This window comes from Echinops telfairi, unplaced genomic scaffold (genome assembly GCF_000313985.2).
Source record: "Echinops telfairi isolate 266 unplaced genomic scaffold, ASM31398v2 ScPeMD7_9;HRSCAF=40, whole genome shotgun sequence".
NCBI classification, from domain to species: Eukaryota; Metazoa; Chordata; class Mammalia; order Afrosoricida; family Tenrecidae; genus Echinops; species Echinops telfairi.
Genome location: NW_022103906.1, coordinates 69299396 through 69320573, shown reverse-complemented (window position 1 = coordinate 69320573; position 21178 = coordinate 69299396). Strand labels below are relative to the sequence as shown.

The 21178-nt window shown below is 39.0% G+C and overlaps 1 pseudogene; it reads left to right on the top strand.

Annotated features, from left to right (window-relative positions):
* The first annotated feature begins 13533 nt into the window (after window positions 1-13533).
* LOC101661859 lies at window positions 13534-18233 on the top strand (annotated as a pseudogene).
* The last annotated feature ends 2945 nt before the right edge of the window (window positions 18234-21178 follow it).

Sequence of the window (21178 nt, the reverse complement as noted above, 5' to 3'; positions counted from 1 at the left end):
AGAAAAGCTGGAACACTTACTGAGGGAGATCAAATACTACAGTCTTCAATGTGAATTATACTTCAATTTAAAAACAAAACCAAAAGTCATCTCACTGGATCAATAAGCAACATTACAATAAATTGAGAAAAGACTGAAGTTGTCAAGATTGTATTTTGCTTGGATCCACAATCAATGTTCATGGAAGCCACAGTTAAGAAAGCAAACCACGTATTGCATAGGGTAGATCTAATACACAAGACAAAGCATTTTGAAGTATTCGGGGGAGCAATGATGTCATTTTGGGCACTAAGATGCACCTGATCCTAGCCATGGTTTTTTTTTTTCCGATTGCAGCAAATGCATTTAAAGCTGCACAATGAATAAGGAAAACGGGAGAAGGGTTAATACATTCGGATTGTGATGTTGGTAAAGAATATCAAATTTACTTAGGACTGCCAGAAGAAAAACCAACTATTTCTTGGAAGAAATGAAGCCAGAGAGTTCCTCAGAGATGAGGATAACTCGAGACTCCATCTCAAGTACTTTGGGCACGTCATCAGGAGAGACCAGACCCAGAAGAGGACATCCTCCTAGGGCAGTAGAGGGTTGGTGAAAGAGAGGAAGATGGATGGACATAGGAGCTGCAACAGCGGGCTCAGACATAGCAATTGAGAGCATGGAACAAACTCAGCACAGAGGGTCACTATGCATAGAAACGGAAGCCGAGGCAACTAAGCACATGGATGGGAACAAATGTGGTGGCAGTGGGGGTAGGTCACTAGGACTCCTTTCAAAAGTGCCTTTGGATAGATGCAAGTTCCCGTCTCAGCAGCTGAGTTTGTTCATTGGTTGCACCACCCAATGACTACACTTTAATCAAGACCTATTGCAATGTATGCTGCTTGAATAATTGTGGCAAGCCCCCCACCGCCCCTTTTTGAAAGGGGCATCATTCAGTTCTATATTTGAGGGATACCTCCAAACTGGATTTTTTTTCAAAGCTATGTAGTTATTTTATTTTATTTTATTTTTTACAAAACAACCTTATCACCTAACAAGTACTCTCCATTACACTTAATACATTTGTCAAATCTGCGATTCCATTCTTGGAAATATTTTTCAAACTCATCTGTTTGGATGGCTGACAAGACCTCCCTTGTTTATTCTTCACCTTTTCTATGTCAGCAAATTGCCATCCTTTCATGTCCCTCTTCATTCTCAGAAACAAAAAAGAAGTCCACAGAGTGAGGTAAGATGAGCAAGGTGCAGGGAGCAAGAGAGGCGTGCTATTTTTTGGCCCAAACTGGCACACTAACATGGCTGCCTGTGTAGGTACATTGGCGTGGTAGCAAAACCAGTCACCCTTCTGCCACAAAGCAGGCCCTTTTTGGTGCACTCTCTTACACAATCTTTTCAGAAACTCTAAATAGAAAGATTGATTAACTAAATCAAACTAAAGATTGATTAGTTCATTCATTGGTGGAATGAACTCCAAATGATCTACTAGTCGACATTTTCATCTGTTCGTGAATTGACGGACGTGCAAAGCAAGGTTTGTCATCAATTGACATTTCACCTTTTTTAAAGGAGAAAATCACTTGTACACTTGCATTTTTTCCCAGAGCCCTATCCCTTTAAACTTGGTTCAACAGCTTTTGCAGCATTTTTCTGAAACAGGACACAAATTTTCACGGCCACATATTGTTCTCTTAAATTGGCCATCAGAAAAAAACAAGGTTTGACTGAAACTGCTTTTATGAAACAATTCACTGTGACCAGAGAGAACTTCCTAGGCGACGCCACTGGATACACTAACTCAGAGTGAATTGCTGATGCTCACCTAGTGGGGAAAAATGTATACTAAGAAATCTCAGCTCCACCCTGCACAATTCTTGGTCGTTTTGGCCCCCCAGCACTATTGAGAAGAGAAAGGTGTAGACTCTTCTTTCAATAAAGGAGGGGAAGAGAAAATGTAGCTGAGGGCTTTGTCTTTACCTACGTATTTTAAAATGATGACACTAAGAAGAATTTCAATTCCTGATTTGTTTAATCTTGAAAGCAAGTGTAAATAGAAAAAAATAAAGAAATAAATCTGATTTACGCTTTCTTCTTCGTCTAGGTTGAGTGGCAGGCCCCAGCACAGGCCGTCCCTGATTACAAACAAGCTCCATCTCTAACTCTGTTTTAGGTCGACTTTATAGTTAAACCGTTCAGGTAAGCTTAGTATCAAATGTCAATTAGTCAGACGTTTGTCTTGTGATATCATAAATGGTCCATTTTTCTACTTTTCTTTAAAAATCATTGAGAAATACTTGTAGAGACCAAAAACTTCTTTAACATAGTTAAGTGTAATAATGAGGTTTTCATAAACTGAAAAGTAGGGACCATGTGTTATTGCCAACCATTGTATGCACCACAAATTTTTAATATAATGCACTTTACTTTGAATTATGGGTTGTACATACACTGGATGTTGGCACCCCAGGGACTGCCTGTATTCCTAAAGGAGAAGGAGAGGGTCAGGGGCCTGCCATGGCTCTGCATGAATGAAATAACGACAACAAACTTTTAAAACATTTTTAAGGTCTACGGTCCCTAAATGACACTAGAATACAATTCTAAACTTGAAGCAATTTTCAAGGCTTTTTGTTCAACCTATATGCTTTTTCTCACAAATCACCTCACAGAGTGTGAAATCCAATGATTTGTTAAACCTGTGACAACCCCCAGAAATTCTCTCTATTTTTTCCTCAGGCTTCTAAGTCTTTCAGAGATAGAAATTTGGGAGGTTAACAGGGAAGAAAGATCTTTTTTTAATAGCTAGACTTGCTTCACCATTTTAAAACATCAGAAGAAAAACGTACTCATATTATGTACATAAATACAAATCCAGAGTTTCCAAAGTGAAGATAATTTGCACAGCACAGCGTTTGATATCCAGATATATGTGTAACATCTCAGAGAGCTCTCTGCTGATTTTTGTAGACAGATTTTACAGAACCCAGCTTAAGTTAACAGAAGTTGTAAATTATCTCTAAGTGGAATTTATAAACAAAAGTTAAAGTTGAGCATGCAAGGGAGTACTGAAAAGTTTGCATAATGCTGTCAACATCTACAGTGCCAACGTTCATCCTTTCTTTTATTATTAACTGAGCTTTTTTCCTACGCACATAGCTATATGTCTGAGTAAGCATGTGCATACAGATTTATGTTTCCAAATGAAACAAAGCTGTGCAGTTCCGATTGCAGGGGTCAATGGTTCTCTGTGAGTATGGGCTTCCTTGGGCCTATTAAAGTACAGTTCCTACATTTCCCTCTTGTAGTTTTGTGAGTGTGATCTGACCTGAGCTTAGGTTTCTGGAAAGTGCCTGGAGAATAGCAATTCAATTTAGAAACTGCTCGCTAAGTGTTTCCTAGGGTTTGACAGCATGGCATCAGGTGATCCAGTATGTTTTCAGAGATACCATGGAGAAAAGTTGGAAAATTCACCCCAAAATTTACATTGACTCCATTTTTCCTACACACGATTGATTTTAAGCGTAATGTAAATGTGTAACATGTGCCAATTCTAAATTTTTATTACATTACAGAATTTAGATGCTAGTTCTCTCCTTTCAAGCTGCTTCAGAACCAGATCCCTATTCCTGAACTGCTTGTGTTGCTATTCTATTGCACACCAATAGGCTACTGTCCAAACTGGAAATTCTTATGTAATAGAAATGAACAAATATTTCTCTGGCAGGTGGAAAAACTGTAATGTTGTCAAAGTTATGCCTTTGACTAATGAATGTTAAGCAATATTTTTGATGCATTTTTTTCTTTCTTGCAAGCTTTTTAAATTTTCTATTATATAGTCTTAGGCAGTATTTTTTTAAAAAACTATACAGTTTGATCTAAAAAAATAAGTATAAAATTCTGCAGTTCGGTTAGCTCTACAATGTCTTTGCAAAACAAATTATAAAATAATTATCCTTGTTGCCTCATCACCCCTATCTAAAAAGCATGCATTTGCCTCAAATTTGATTGAACATACAGAATGCATCTTAAATAATATCACATATTTTTCTTAAAAGTATTTGAGGTGGAATAAGAAGCATTCAGATATAGATGAAAAACTGGCTGTGGTCATCAGTAGCCAATATAAAGATAGGTATTTCTGAAGATTATCAACTCTGTTTCTCTTGTATGGTAATACTTTGCAGAAAGAAAATATTTTTTATATCACAAAATGGAATATCTCTTCTAAATTGACCTATGAGCTTGCTTCTCTGATGACCTCTTTATTGAATACACACTTGTATTTCACGGCTCCCCGAATTCTTCCTGGGCTTGCCCCCTTCTTTCAGTTCTTTTGAAATATCTGATGATTACTGGAGGAGGAGATTCCTCCGAGGGTCTTGCAAATCTTCTGAATTCTCTAAAGACCGTAAGACTAGTCTTTGGGGTTTGTTTTGTTTTGTATTTTAAGGAAGGGTAGAACATGAACACATGACAACATTGAGATTACACAGATGAATTTCGGAGTCCTTTTATGTAGTAAACACTCTAATGATCCGCTTCAAAAGCAGGCGGGGAAGAAGCTGCCTAGCCTCTGTTTTGGAGTGAGCGGTGAGGCACTTGTCCCCTCATCTGGGAGATATGTGGAGCCTTTGAATGGATCATTGCTTTTTATGAGTAGTAATGAGGTGAGAAGTATTCTAGTGTGTGGCACAGGCTTTCATTAAAAAGCATGAAACAGAATGATTAACAGTTAAAGGGGGTAATTTGTTCTAACATACTTGCTAAATTGTGCCGTAACCATGATTCCCGAATGCATTTGTGTGCAATTATTCTGCCCATACAATGTTGAAGTTTCTTTTTCCAAGTGCGTGTGAGCCAGTTGACAAAGCTCACACCTTCAATGGAAAGTGCACTGAACACCACAGCTCAAGAGGAGTAAAGAATCCAGAGATGTTCTTATTCTGCTTTTAATGCCAAAGGGTCTTGTAAAAATGTTTTTAATAAAAAAAATTAATTCACAGAGACCAATGTTAAATTAGGCCAATGGTCAAATTAGGCTAATTGTATTAACTTAAAAGGAAACATCAGAAGTAATAGTAAGTCAGTATATTATCTAAAAAGAAAGAAAATAAAAATATATGAGCCATAATTTTGGAACAAGTGTATGAAAATTCTGTTCAAAAGAGAATTTTTAGTTTACAGCCTGGACCAGTTTACTTATTCAAGTTCTTAATGAGATTATTGCACCTAGATTTTATTCTTTGAAGAAATAATTCTACTTAGTAAAACATGACATAAGAGCTTAGTAAAAGCATAAGAAAAATAACTTCCATTGTAAATTTTTTTCCCACCTGATCAACAATCAAAAGACAGACATTTGTGAAGTAGAATAATGAAGTTTGGGATAAAATGTAAAGTTAGGGTGCACCCTACAGGAAAACTCAATAAACATTAACTTTTTAAGATAGGTTTATTTTTATAACAAGAACATTATACCACTTTATTTGGAGAAAAAAATAAATATATATGAATTTTCTACAACTGTTTTGGAGGTACATCTAGTACAAATATTTATTATTTCATAAGCTACACCCCGATTTTATATTTGAAAGCACGATTGTATTGAAACAGGAATGCATTGATTAAATACAAATGAAAAGCCACTAAAAGTAAAGGCAAAATAAGCAACAAGACAACTGCACAGTTAGAGTGGAAACATCAGTATCTATTCACCCAATAGAATTTTCATGACTTGCCAATTGAGGGAGATGAACTTAAGTTTGGGAACTTTCTACCCATTCCATTATTATTTAATTTTGCTTATTAAATATTTTATGAGCAGGTTTGATGGCACAGGGGTTAAGCAATTGGCTGCTAACCAAAAGGTTGGCAGTTCAAACCCACCAATGGCTCTGCAGGAGAAAGAAGTGGCAGTCTGTGTCTTTAAAGATTTACAGCCTTGAAACTGTGAGACAGGTAGGTCTACTCTGTTCTATAGGGCTGCTGTAAGTCAGAATCAATTCAACAGCATTGAATTTGGTTTGAGTTTAAATGTTTTATATTCTGGAAAAATTACATACAACAATACTTAGTACATTTTCTTAGTTTTGAAAATAAATCCTGCCAAATACTGGAAATCAGAGAGTGGGTTTACATTAAGTGAAGCAGGCTCTTAACTACATTAAGGTAGAGAACAAATTCCAAATGCTCCCAGTAAATTCTTGGTTTATTTTAGCTTAAAAGGGAATGGGTAGCCCTGGGATATGTAGTCAGAGCAGTGTTGTTTGTTTGTCTGTTTGTTTCCCAAGACTAAATTGAATAGGTGAGCAGAGCAATGAATTTTATATATATTTTATATATATATAAAATCAGTGATTAATCCTCTTCATTGAACGTACAGCAAGAAGCCAATTGATAGACTTGTTTTTCTATGAATATAAAACAATGGCTTATTCTATGCTCATTCTGTGACCTACATAATTACCAAGAGAAAGCCAGTGTTTGAATCTCTCTGATTAGTGACATCCAAAAATCAGATCTTCACCTCCCCTGCTAACACAAATGCTGTTACTCATTCTGTGTCAATTGATGTAACTAGAAGATGAGTAAGAGTCCCTAGTGGCGCAGCGATTAAGCACTCAGCTGCTCGTGGAGGTGTCCACAGCTTGAAACCACAAAGGAGAAAAGACTTTGCCAGACCTTTGAGGGGGGCACGTGGCAGAATGGCAGGTGAACGGATACATTGGATGGTGTGAAATACGGGGGAGGCCGGGGGGAAGGAATACCAATACCAATATTAATAGTATTTAATATAATAGCAAGCGTTCTTTAGGGGGTAGGGGGCAGGGATAAAGGGGAGCAGATACCAAAGTTTGCAGGAAGAAAGAAAATGTTTTGAAAATAATGGTGGCAACAATTGTACAATTATGCTTGATCTCATTGAACTATGAACTGTTATAATATCTGAAAGAGCTCCCAGTAACAATGGGGAAAAATAAAGTGTTAAAGAGCAAAGACATGACTTTGAAGACTAAGGTGTATTTCCCCCAAGTCAGGGTCTTTCCTATGCACGTGAAAGTTGGACAATGAATAAAGAAGACCACAGTAGAATTGACGGGTTTGGATTTTGTTGGTGGTGAAGAATATCAACCATACCATGTATTACCAGAAGAACAATCATCCGTCTTGAAAGAAATACAACTAGATGTTCCTGAAAGGGGAGGTTGGAGAGACTTAGTTTCACACATGTTGGACAGGTTTTCAGGCAAGACCAGTCTCTGCAGAAGGGCATCATGTGCGGTAAGGGAAAAGGTAAGCGCCTCAGTTAGACGGTTGTAACAGTAGTCTTGAACATAGATCGTGAGGATGGCAAAGGACTGAGCAGTGTTTTGTTCCCTTGCACAAGGGGTTGCTATAAGTGGAAACTACTCCTTGGCACCTACAACAACATACCAACATTCTTCTCCCTTAACGCCTGGGGTCTTGGTAACCCTACTTTGTCTTACAGCACGGGTGTCAAACTGGTGCCCTAGGGGCCGCATGCGGCCTCTGAGGTCACTTTTTGTGACCTGCGATGCTCTGAAATAAAATGAAAATAGAAAAAATTGTTATGAAGAAAATAGCGCTTAGGGGAAATTGAGGCAATACCGGACACACAATTCCCTCTTTAACCCTTTAACTACTGAAGATGAGTCTACACGTGGCCCAGTGCCTTTCCTGGGGGCCTGTGGACTAGTCTAAACGCGCTGACTCAGTTCCGACGTTTGGAAGCGACATGTGACACCTAATGTAAACAGAGCCCAATAGCGAACAGGTTAAAAAGAGCACTCTGGGTTGTGCTGCTATGAATCACACCTAGCGGCAGCGCTAGTGAACATTTTTAGAGAGAAGTCATTACGATTGTGCATCACATTGTCAGCTGTCCAAAAAGTTGTGTTTTTTATTAGTTACTTTGTTATGTTTTCCGGTCACAACATCAGAGGTAAGTGAAAACTAGTAGGAGGAAAGTGCTGGAAAGTTTCGGGTAAAAAAGAATAAATTTAGTTTTATCAATACATTAAATAAAATAAATTTTAAATACAAGCAATTATAAGTGTTTTAATTATCCTATCCATATTCCTGAATCCTTACTTCAAAATATAAATTTAACAAAATTTGTAAGTGTGATGTGGCCCCGGTGAATCTTGTCTGTTGCACCAAATGAGTCTGACACCCCTGTTTTACAGGATCCATTAACTCAGTAGCACACAAGAGAGATTAAGAGTATTTGGGTGGTGCCAACAACCAGTTGCTGCACTCAACTGCTGACTGACAGTGGGAGGTTTGAGATCATCCAGTGGCTGTTTGGAAGAAAAGCCTACAGCTGAAAATCAATCGCTGTGAACCCTTCGGAGCAGAGTTCTGCTCTGACACACAGGGGTGCCAGGAAAGCAAGGGCTTTGTAAAATGTTTGAAAATGATTGTCGCAGCAATTGTACAACTATGCTTGATCCCATTGAATTATGGATTGTTATAATATCTGTTAAGAGCTCTCAATAAAACAATTTAAAAATAGGAACCTGAAGTGCAGGATAAGAAGAGAGTAGAACCCTGGGGTGGCAGCAACCTGAAGATGAACAGCAAAGTGGTTCGGAGTGCAGGCTTTAGAGGGCCCTTGTCGCCTCCCTGTGCTTCAGTTTCCTCTTCTGCAAATGTCAACAAAAAGCTTAATGTATGGATTAGCAAGCATGTCTGGCACAGATTAGGTGTTCAATAAAGTTTAGTATCAATTATTAAAAAAACTAGAAATAGACAAAATAGTTAATGTGCATTAAATTAAATAGCCTTTTATCATTATTTGAGCTTTCTTATGCATTGTACCTTTTTAATATACAATTGTAGCAATAAAGACTTTTCAGACTGACACAAAGTGTGAAATGAATATATTTTATTGAAAATACTCTGACCTAAAGTTGTTTATTTCTATTATGATCTCATGGCTTCCTATAATTGAGAATTCCCATGGACTGCATGGGATTGTGTAGAAAATGGACAAAAATTGAAAGCCAAAAGGAAATTCAGGATATTTGGAAATGAATGAGAGACTAATTTAAGGGAAGATAGCAAGATGTTTTCATTCACTTTTTGTCATTGGAAACCATTTTCCCCCTAAGTTCTTTAAGTACTGAGCATTCTAATTCAACAGTGATTTGGTTTGGCTTGTTCTGATATTCTGTAATAGAAGGAAATTACAAGTATAGCAAAAGCCTAGAATTTACAAAGCAAAACCAATCCTGTTTATTGTTTATTAAAGAACTTTACTTGAACATGGCATGTGTTCATCGTACTCATGAGATTGAGAGAATTTTTAGCTTCACGAATCAGAAAGTCTCTCGTTCTTTTCATCAGAATAGCTTCTTTCAGCGTCACTGACAAGTCAGAAAACTGTCTCTTACACTGTGATTTGGAGTCACTTGTCAGTCTCTTCGAAATGATTACTAGTTGTATATAGAAGAGCAGACACACTTAGAGTTAGGATCCTTCTAGTACTGATCGGTCTAATTTTTATTATGTACACTATCCATAAGTGGAGACATTTTAAAGAACTAAGAAGTATTGTCCTGTTGACTTTCTCTTTGCTTAATTTCTATGCAGAATTTTTTGAGATTTTATTCTGCTTTATAGAGAACTGCCTTATTTAGGGAGATGTACAAGACATTTCAACACTACAAATAAAGTTTAACTCAATTCCAAACATTGGAATTAATTCCCCTGCAAGTAGAACCATTTGAGATTGCAGGATAGCTGCTCAAAACTGGGAAATCCAATGGAAAGACCTTCTCATATTCCAAGTTAGTGAAATGTGAAAGCTGAAATGAATGCTTCTCGTGATGTGGGAAGCCTCCTTTATCCTCAGGCCAACTGAAAGCCTCCAGGTTTTAAGTTGATATCCCTACTTAAAATAGCTAACTGTGAAATGAGTTCAGGAATTTGTCTAAATGCTTTATCCGCTGAGGAAGGGACACCCAAAAGTGACCTCCCTGATCATGCTTTCCTCACAACCTAGAATTAAAGTGAAAGCTCCAATCTCCCTGATCATTGTCCCCAATAAGAACATACCAAAATCAAAACTGTGATTAGGTTATTATATTTCTGAAATTACTGGTTTATCCGATTATGCTCTGAAGTACCTTTCGCTAATTAGTGTCCTTATAAAACTGAACAGGCAGATTTTAATCCTTCATTTTCTGATTTTATTTTAATGCTATTGCTCAGCATATGTTGGCTACACTAAATCACTACAGTAAAAATTAAAATGAAACTCATATGATTTATCCCCCTTTAAAAAGGCTCAATCGGTCTAATAAAAGTTGAGTGCCAAATGCCAGATGTCTGATTTAGAGGGAAAAACCTCCGGTTATTATTGCAAGAAATCTAGTTGAGAGTAATGCCCTTCAAGAAAAAAATAACAGTTGCATTAAACACAGATGTATGAATAGATTTGATTTAAGAAGACAGAGAATACATATAAAATTATATTATTGTTGTTCTTGATCTAAACTGTTAATAAGCCTGTGCTGTTTTCATATACATATTTGCATATGTATAAGGAGCCCAGTTGGTACAGTGGTTAAAACACTAAATTGTTAACCAAATGGTTGGAAGTTGGAACTAACTATGTCACAGGCGAAAGATGTGGCAGTCTGTTTCCGCAAAGCTTATATCCTTACAAACCCAATAGGACAGGTCTTCTCTGCCATGTGGGGTCACTAGGAGTCAGTGGGTAGGATTAGAAATAGATATGCAGAGTGATAGAGCAACCAGGTGACACAGTGATTAGGCACTCGGCTACTAAACTGAAAGGTCAGGTGTTTGAATCCACCAGCTGATCCGAGGGATAACAGTGTGAGTCTGTGCCCATAAAAATGATACTGTTGGAAACTTCATGTGTCAGTTCTGTTATCTCCTACAGGGTCTTAGGAGTCAGAGCCAGTTGGATGACAATTGTTTCCACACATCCACACCAGAGGGTGGGGGGGTGTTTTCTCTATATTGCATTGGCCTCAGTCTCATTAGGGTGCCTTAAAAAATCCAATCAAAACCAGTAGCCTCTATGGAGATCTGCTGGACTAGTTAAACTCAAGGCAGAGAGGTAAACTCAGAAGGGTATCGCAACTGTTTCTTGTGGGTCCTAATGGGTAATCTTGATAGAGCTTCTCAGAGGGCAAAAGATGGTCACAGGAGCTTGACAGGAAGAAGTTTTAGGAAAATTGAAGATTGCAATGGAGGGAGGAAATTGCCAGGCAAGTTGTGCCAATGAAATGGTTTTTTCCATCATGACAACGTACCAGTTCAGTCGTCAAGGATACCAAGAGAATCTGTCCTGTGAGAATCTGATTGGGTAATCTTGCCCCATGGACCCAATAGCTCTGTTTATACCCCTTCCGGCTTCATTGTGTTTTCTAAACCAAAGGAACACAATTTGAGTCCCTTGAGGATACCAAACTGCTGTGATAGATTGAAAAGATAGACATATCCAAGGAAGGGTGGAGAGAGATGGCAGCACCGCCTTCCTATGTGCATAAATCTAAACAAAGGGACAATCGCTTTAGATTTGGGTTTTTTGTTTGATGAACATTCCTATAATTTTTAGCAATCCTTTTTGCCTTACCTTCTTGTCTATCAAGCCAGCCCGATATTTTCAAACGAAAATGAGGATGATTATTATCTTTGTAACCGAGTTCTTACTCATTACTTTTCCTTCAGCTTTAGTCCGTCGACACTATTTAATAGCATAGTTTCTATCTCAAATCCGTTGTTTGGGAATATAAATAAATTTTCTTCAGGTCTATGAAAAGGCATTTTCCAAAGAATGAGCCAAATAAAGAAATCTATCTTCTCAGTTTTTATTACAATTTACACCATTACTCTGTTTTCTCTCCTCCCAAGCATAGTTGTTCTTCCAATTGCAGATCTTTGCCACATCATCTTTTTTCCAAGAACAGCTTTTCCATTTTCAAAATTTTAGACCTCTGCCTCAAAGATGATCTCACATAGCATTCCTTCCATATTTTTTTCCTGATTCTTCTTCTCTCCCACAACTACAATACTTGATGGTATTCCCTGGTAGAAGTTTCCAAAACACATTTGCCTTTTCCTCCTAGACACAGCAAGATTTCATCTCCCAGCCTCTTTTTCAGTGAGGTATAGCCATTAGCTGTCAGCAAAAGCAGTAAAATGCTTTTTGTGAGCATCCACTCCCTCTGCCCTATCTGTGGGCTGGATTTGATTCTCCAGATGATAATGGGAGAAGCCTTTTGTTGGAGATGTCATTGTTTCCATCAACTGGGGTTGCAGAAAACTCTGTACAATTGAATCTACTTTTTCCTGTAACCACATTTAATAAGCGTTTATTACTCGTGAGAATACTGCTTCTGACATCTTGATTTTTTTCCTACTACCATTTTGCAAGACTAATGTGCTACAAAAATTTTAACATCACATCTCAGCAAAAGAAGATAAATGTAGTGGTGTTTAAAAGAGTGAATTAAGAGTGTTTGAAAATTTGAATTTGGGTGATGTAGTAAAATAAAATGCAAAGATGAGATATTAAAGAGATGACAAGAGCAGAATTTGAGGACTCACATCCCAGAGCCAAGGATGGTTGCATTTTGAGCATGCATCTTTAGAAAAATTATGCAAACATTAAAAAAAAAATTATGTGTGCTGCATTTTTAAATTCCCCTTCTTTAGTGTGTAGCTTTACAAGACACAAATGCCTGGTCTTCAGCTCCAAGTATTATCATTCAATTGGTGCAAAGTGGATTCTAGACAGTAGTGGTTTTTTCAAAGAGCCTTCCCTACTCCCACATCCAATCATGTTAATGTGTTGATGGATTAAGAAGAAACTTCTTTTGAATGTCTGGACCAAAATTCCATGTAAATTCTTGCTTATCTCCTAAAGAATTTTTCTACTTAAAATGGTAAAATATTATACATAAAAAATTATTCATAAAAAATTAAAATTATGGCATTTCATAGTAAGAGTTTAAAATAAAGGCAAAGCACAAAGGCAATGTTGAGTACTGAATTATGTCACCAGAATATATATTGGAATTCTAGCCCATACAGATGTGGATGTAAAGCCATTGGGGGCAGATTTTTTCTGTGCTATATTTTTCAGGACATGTCTGTGTGGGTGTGTTCTAAACCCGATCACTTCTGATTTATATAAAAAGGGAAGATGAGACAAAGAAGTAGGGACAACCTTTGGGAAGATAGAAGTCGTGCAAAGATTGCCAAAGCACCGAGGACTGCCCGGCTACAGCAACTGAAGGAGACCTGGACCTCCCCCTACAGAGCTGACAGAGCTAACTTCCTCAAGAGCGGGCCCTAACAACAAATATAGCAAAACTACCCAGGCTGGTCACCTAGTGGTTACTCATTCGACTGCTAACCACAAGGTCAGCAGTTCAAAACCAACAGCCAATCTGCAGGAGAAAGATGAGGCTTTCTACGCCCTTAAAGGTTACATGCTCAGAAGCGCACAGGGGCAGTTCTATGCTGTCCTCGATGGTCGCCAAGAGACAGCATGGACTAGATGGCAGCGAGTTTGGTTCGGGGTGAGTTTGGTCTACCTCCCATACGGGAGCTTCTGATCACTCTGCAAAGCCAGGTAGCAAGACTGGCTCTGAGGTAGTTGAAGACCCACTTCAACCCCTTCTTCCTAATGAGTCCTCAACACCCCAGTACTTTGCTCAGACCAGACCCGTGCTTGCTGTTCCTTTACACCTATGTGTTTGGCTGCTCCTGATGATTCTGATCGAACATTTTTTCTTCAGTGTTCGTGGAGTTGAAAAGATAAAATTCCATGAGCTAAGTAAGTAGCCAACTCCCTCACTCACTGTCCCAGTGACCTCCTGTGAGTTCTAGACTGTAACTGTTCATGCAAGTGGAGAGCCGGTCTTTCTCCCGCAGAGCTGCGGCTGGTTTCAAACTGCCGACCAGGCGGAAGGCAGCCCAAGGCGTAAGTACCACACCACCAGAGCTCCTGAAGTAATTAGCCAAGGGAATTGTTCACTGATAATTGCTTCTTGCCTATTAAATAACCAGCTGCCAAACAGTCACCGAATGCATGAATGAATAGGTAGCCATTTTAGAATTAACTAACACTTTAACTCTTTTTCTTAGCTGCAAAAGACAACAGGAGGCAATGCTTTACCCACAATTTATGAAACTAAACACAATCAAGAACCCAGTTCCTCTCCCTATGTGGGGGAGACTAAACAGATGTCTCTGCGACAAGAACTCACACAATGGAAGAAGTCAATAATAATAGGTTGGGTTTCAATGGTAAGTGTTCTGAATGGATACCCAAGGCAAACTTTATAGTGTTAAAAAAATAATGTGTGTGTGTGTGCGCGTGTGTGTTGTAATAGAGAAGGGGTTAGATTCCTTTCCTTAGGAAAAAGGAAGCAGAAAAACTATATATTGTGCCATCTAGTGGTAGCAAACAAACAGATGATGCTTTTCCATCAGAAAAGCAGATGCATGCATTAACATCGTCCCACCTTGATTTGATATACTAGAAATTATTTCAAAATTTAAATGTCATGACGGCATTCTAATTTTCCCCCCACCTTGGTATTATGAACTTTGGTGAAATATAAGGAGTCCTGGCATCAGAATTAGGAGAACTAGGTCACATTTCCCTGTCTACTAGACCTCAATGGGAGCGCTGGTAGTGTAGAGGTTATGGGTCAGGTTGCAACCTGCACGGTTGGCAGTTTGAAAGAGCCAGCAGCATCTCCGCGGAGAAAGACTGGGCTTTCTCCTCCCAGAACTACGTGTGGTCTCAGACACCCACAGAGGGTCGCTATGAGTCAGCACTGACTGGATGGCAGTGAGTTTGGTTTTGCTTTGACCGGGTCACAACCACCCCGGAGCTGGGTTTCCTCTCTAAAGGAGCAGACTGGAAGTCTTAGCTGCCGCCTCGCTCACGAGTTCCATGGCTCAAAGTCAGCAATACTAGATTATATAAGAGCATTCGTATCTAATGCAGTGCCTTGGGACACAGTGCAGCCATCATCCTAACCAATCGAATACTTGGCTCTATCATTTTCTTTCCATTCCCTCAATCCTATTCTGGTCACATTTACAGTCCTCACACTCTGTTACAAGCCCGTCTTTATTGTTACTTTGCAAAAGTGGATCCTCGCTGCCATCTGGTCAATTCCAAATCATAGCAACCTAGCTGGCCACAGCGTTTCCCAGGCTGTAAATCTTTATAGGATTGTGCCAAAGTTATTGCTTTTAACTTCTGTGAACTTTGAAGTCATCTATTTTTCCAAACTTCTATAAATGGCCCTTTAAAATCAGGTAAACCATCCCACAAATAGTAAGAAAAGAGGAATTTGAATAATTTAGCAACATTTTCATTATAAAGTAGAAACACCTCTCCTCCCACCCAGCACACACACACACACACACACACACACACACACACACACACACACAAATAATATACATCTAGGAGTGATCTCATTCAGAATTTTTAAAAAGCCTTTAAAAACCAAGAGTCAATCTGACCTGTTTGGAATAGTTCATTTCCTAATATGTAGTCTACGCTGATAACTAAGTAAGTAACTAGACAGTTAAGATCTTCTAAATTCCAAATAAAGAAACATTTCTTAAAATAGGATATTTTCATTATCCCAAATGTGGTAGAAAGCAAGAAATACTTCTCTAAAGCAGCTGTCTAGAGAATGTGAGACTCATCTGCACAAATGATTTTCAGTTAGAAATCATATATGCTCTTTGCCTGACTTACGTCACACACATTAACTGACAGAAATAGAAAATAGCTTTCTTATAGAGCAGAAGTAGTAAATTTAAAAACATGTTTATGTACTCTAAATAAACAGCGACAATGTCTGCTCTCTTGTCTCTTGTTGCTGACAAGATAGGGTGTCACAGGTGAAATTATGAGAGGGAGAAATTAGTATTGCCTTCTCAGACTGGAAAACATAAATGGACTAGCTTAGGATAGGTATAATATGCAGATTAAGTGTAATATGTAGATGGGTATAATATGTAGATTAGCACTCTAAAAGAACACAGAGCAAATGGCAATATTTCTAGAGTCTTCCTGATGTAAAGATTAAAGTATATGGTAGGATTAATTTTTTAGGACATGCTTACACTGTACTTATTTATTTCTCTGATTAACTCCTTTTTTATGTCTTTCCCAGACATTTCTCAGGTCCAACCTCCCCCACAGACCTACATACAAATATATCCAAGCACTTAATCGTTTTTTCCCCCCAGCACCTTATATTACCTCTCTTAAAGGCTTCAGCTCATTATGTTATATGTTTACTTGTCTGTCTATCTCACTAGGTTGTTAATTCCAGGAGGGTAGATACCTTATCTTTAGTAAACCTACAGTTTATTATCATGACTGCCATGTATGAGGCACTCAATAAACCTTTATTGAATTGAATTGAATAGACGGTTCATTTAAACAGAGAATATTATTAATACCGGGGCAGATAACTCTATTTTACTCCAAGCTCTTGGGGAGGTGGCCTCCCAATGAGAGTCCCATAAGTGAAACAACCTCAACTATCAAAGTGGAGAGATTCAAAATGCTTTTTTCTGCTTTTTCCCCTGGGCTCTTTTCAGAGTAGAATCAGTAAAGTTCTCTGCAGATCACTGTACTTTTCTGATGGTTAGGGGGCAACCAGAAAGTTCCCTTCAAGGAAGTAAAAGGCAAGACTCAGATGATGTTCTTTCCTCCACTTCCTGAATATTACACTACAGTATGCATTTTGATTTTCCATCTAACGGGGCATGACTGCATCTCTTCACTCTTAGGCACGAGGTCCTTCAGTATGATTTTCCACTGGAGTTCAACAGTCCTGGGAGAGCTTTTCTTTTATGTTCTTGATGTTACTTTGTAAATAATCCACCCTCCGAAAATCTGAAAGAGCAGTGAGTATTTGATGCAAGGAAGGCTCTATCTCCCCTGACAGAGTCAAGTATGAAAGTCATGCTATTAAAAATATTCCAGGACCCTGGGCTAAAGGGGTGGGTAGAATGAACGTGGGTAGAAAGAATAGGAGGGATGACCCAAGTCTTCTGTTTGAAGATGGCTCTGTCTGAACTAAAGGTGTTGTCATGGTAAAAACATTGGGCAGCATCCTCCATGTGTCTGTAATATAGGTTAAGATTAAGACATTAACATATTCTCCCGGGAAGTCATCTCTGGTAATGGTCGATGCCAACACCATTTTTTCTAGACAGTAGATGAAGGTACCTCTTCGTGTGCCCCAGGTACCTACTTCCCCAAGTACCAAAGCTAGGTGCTGGTAATTCAGTTATGATTCCTGGCAAACTCTCCGATGTCAGGATGGAACGGAACTTCATGCTGTTTCCAATGACTTATTTTCCAGAAGGAGATTGACAACTCTTTTTAAGGTCTCTCTCAAAAAAACGCACAGCCATAGAGTCCATGTTGACTCGTAGTGACCCTACAAAACAGGGCAGAACGGTCCCTGTCATTACAGAGGAGGAAGTCCCGTCTTTCTCCTGTGGAGCTGCTGGTGGTTTCGAACTGCGGACGGTGTAGTTAGCCATGGGGCGTCACCACCAACCTTTCAGTTCACACTGAGAGCGCTAACCATGAGCACTCCCTGCAGATTCTCTGTAATTCTCCCGACAAAAGACTCTTATTCTTTAATGTATTCTACACATTGGCGTGATTGACACAAAACAAAGTATTAAATATGTAGCAGGTTTTTCGACATAGCCATCGACGGCGAGCCCCTCGGCAGCGTCGCTTTCAAGCTGTTTGCAGGCAAAGTTCCAAAGACAGCAGAAAACTCCCGCGCTCTGAGCACTGAGGAGAAAGGTTTGGGTTATAAAGGTTCCTGCTTTCACAGAATCATTCCGGGGTTTATGTGCCAGGGGGGTGACCTCACACGCCATCATGGCACTGGTGGCAAGTCCATCCATGGAGAGAAATTTTAAGATGAGAACTTCATCCTGAAGCACACAGGTCCTGGCATCCTGTCGATGGCAAATGCTGGGCCCAATACGAACGGTTCCCAGGTTTTTATCTGCACCGCTGAGACTGAATGGTTGGATGACAAGCACGTGGTCTTCGGTCAGGTGAAAGAAGGCATGAACATGTGGAAGCCATGAAGCATTTTGGTTCTAGGAATGGCAAGACCAGCAAGAAGATCACCATTGCTGACTGTGGACAACTCTAATTAAATTTGATCTGGATTTCCATGTTTTATCTTAAGCACCAGACCATTCCTTGTCTAGCTTGGGAAATCACCCTTCTATTCCCAATGTGCTTGCAGTATCATTTAATCGTGTGCTGTAAATACGTGCTGAATAAATGAATATGAACAAATGAATCAAGATCAAACCCAAACTATGTTCCGTGATACTCCAGGCATGTGGGTTGGGAGTAAATGTAAAAGACAGTTCAAGAAAGTGTGAGAAAGGAACAAACGATGTCAAAACCAAACTCGCTGCCATGAGGGGACATGGGCTCCTAGCGACGCTGTGGGGTGGACTTGGAATGCTCCCATGAGTTCTGAGATGGTAACTCTTCACAAGGAAAGTCCCGTCTTTCTCTCACGGAGTGGCAGGTAGTTTCAAACTGCTGACTTTGCAGTTAGCAGCCTAATGAGAAAACTGATCCCATAATCATATCTTAATACTCATTATGACTTCCAGTTAAAAGGGAGAATGCAAGTTATTTGAGACAACCACTGCCTTTTACAGATAGTGAAACAAGTCCAAAAGATGCACAACATCTATTTCCTATGTCAATATTTATTTAAGTACACAGTCTCATATTCTTTTGAGCTTCACCTAATCTAATGAAATGAATGAGACATGCCTTCACTGGCCAGGTCTAGAAATGAATCCACTATAATTAGAAATTTTTCCAGATCTGAATCACTAAAATTAGCTTTTTTTGGAAGATAAATATAAGACAAGTAACCCTAAGAATGGCGTAACAAGATATTGTGTATTTTTTCAACGTCAAAGAAAAACCATCCCTTCTGAAGTTGATCAGCCAAGAACGAGGAAGTCGACAGTGTTAGCTTTGAGCCCATAGGGACTGACATAGCATTCATGATACTCCTGAGACCACTTTGTGACTAGAAATATGGTTGTGAATTTAAACTTATCACCAGAAATTGTAACACTTTGAATGCCTTCTAGAAAGTGTTAACCACCCAATTGAACTTGATACTAAGGAAATAACTTTATGGGAAGAAGTTCTTGTACCCATGAGGGCACAAATCAGAGAACTCCGCACAACAAACTCATTGCCAGCCTCAGAGACGCCGTGCTCAAACCTCAGAGAAAGAGACTCCCCGAGGAAACCGTGGTCCACAGTCCTGTAGCCCACATCTTCTGCTGCAGTCTCGGCTGCTCTCGGCTATGAATCACCTCGGGCCACTCACCAGAAAGGTTCCCATCGCTGAGGGGTTCCTGAGCGGCCTTAGACCAAGTGAGAGACCTGAACTAAGAAAAAGTGTTTCCATTGGCAAAGCTGAACAAGTGTAAGCATAAAATGTAATCATGATAAATGAAGTCAATGAAAGCGTATTGAATTGTTGTGGTCCCCCAAAGTATGAACAATCCCAACCGATCAAAATAACCTGGAGGTACCATGGGTAGTAAGCAGGGCAGGGACTCTTCTTCGCTGTCAAAGAAAACAACCAGAACAACATCAATTTTACACTGACTTTGTTGTACACATTTCGTTTTGGTCATTTTTCAGGTAGGGGTATTTAATCATGGACTGCATTTTACATAATCATCTTGTTATGTAAGGGTGGAATGACATTTGTTTGAGATTTTTTTAAAAGAAATATTTCATTAAAAAAGGAGCAGGGAGGGAGGGGAAGAAATGAGGAGCTGTGTGAAAGTTGGACATTGAACGAGGAAAGTTAAAGAAAAATCAATGCATTTGACTTATGGTGCTGGCAAAGAATATTGAATGTACCACGGGCAGCTCGTTCAATGTCCAACTTTCACACGCTCATGAGGCAATTGAAAATATCATGGCTTGGGCCAAGGGCCCCTTAGTCCTCAAAATAACATCCTTGCTTTTCCACATTTTAAAGGGGTAGTGTGCAGCAGATTTACCAAATGGAATGAGTTATTTGATCTTTTGGCTACTGTTTCCAAGAGCATTAATTGTGTATCCAAGCAAGAAGAAATCCTTTACAAGCAATGAATAGGTTGATACTTAGAAGATGAAATGACATAGGAAGATGTTGTCATCCAGCTGTTGTGATTGTGACTCATAGTAACCTCATGCGACCATCAAGAAGTGCCCCATCCAGTTTTCTTGATTGTGATTTATAGCAGTGGACTGCTAGGTTTTTCTAATGAAGGATCAGTGGGTGGGTTTGAACTGTTCCAACAATTTGATTAGCAATCCAGCTCTTTCTTAATCATTGCATCACCAAATCTTCTTATTAATGTTTCATTAATATATGGGAAACACATAGGGAGCATGGGGTTCCATATAGCTCTGTGGATCTAGGTGTAGCGTATTCAGCAATATATCATGTGCCATTGTGATGCGTATTAACCTCAGATCACGGTTACAAAGATGAGCCAGTAAAATCATGTATACATTCACAGGATAAATATTCATCAAGTGCGTGCTCTTGGCAGATAGTATAATAGAGGGTGAATAAGGCACAATCCCAGTTCGCTGACACATTATTGGGAACCTCGGGTTCAGTAGGCTGCTATTTGCAGAAGGTGATACAAGCTGAGTTTAAAGACTTCATATCAGTTGTTGACAAGAGGGTAACTTTGCATCTTTTAATACATCTAAACAAACAAACAAGCAACCTTACTGTCATTGAGTCAATTCCAACTCATGGTGATCCTGAACGACAGAGTAGAACTGTCCTTGTGGGGTTTTGAAGTTGCATATCTTTACCGCTGATGGTTTTGAACTGCTGACCATGTGGGTAGCAGGCCAAATCATAACCTGCTATGACACCAGGGCTCCTGCTTCACAGCTTAGAAAATTGCATATCGGAGGTGTTCCAAAAAGTATTTATTGAATTATGAGAATTTTTAGAATCATGTGTGCAAACTACATGTATGCTCTTAATAAGGGTTAACGTTTTCATGAGATATTGACTATTAGAAAGTAAGAGGAATT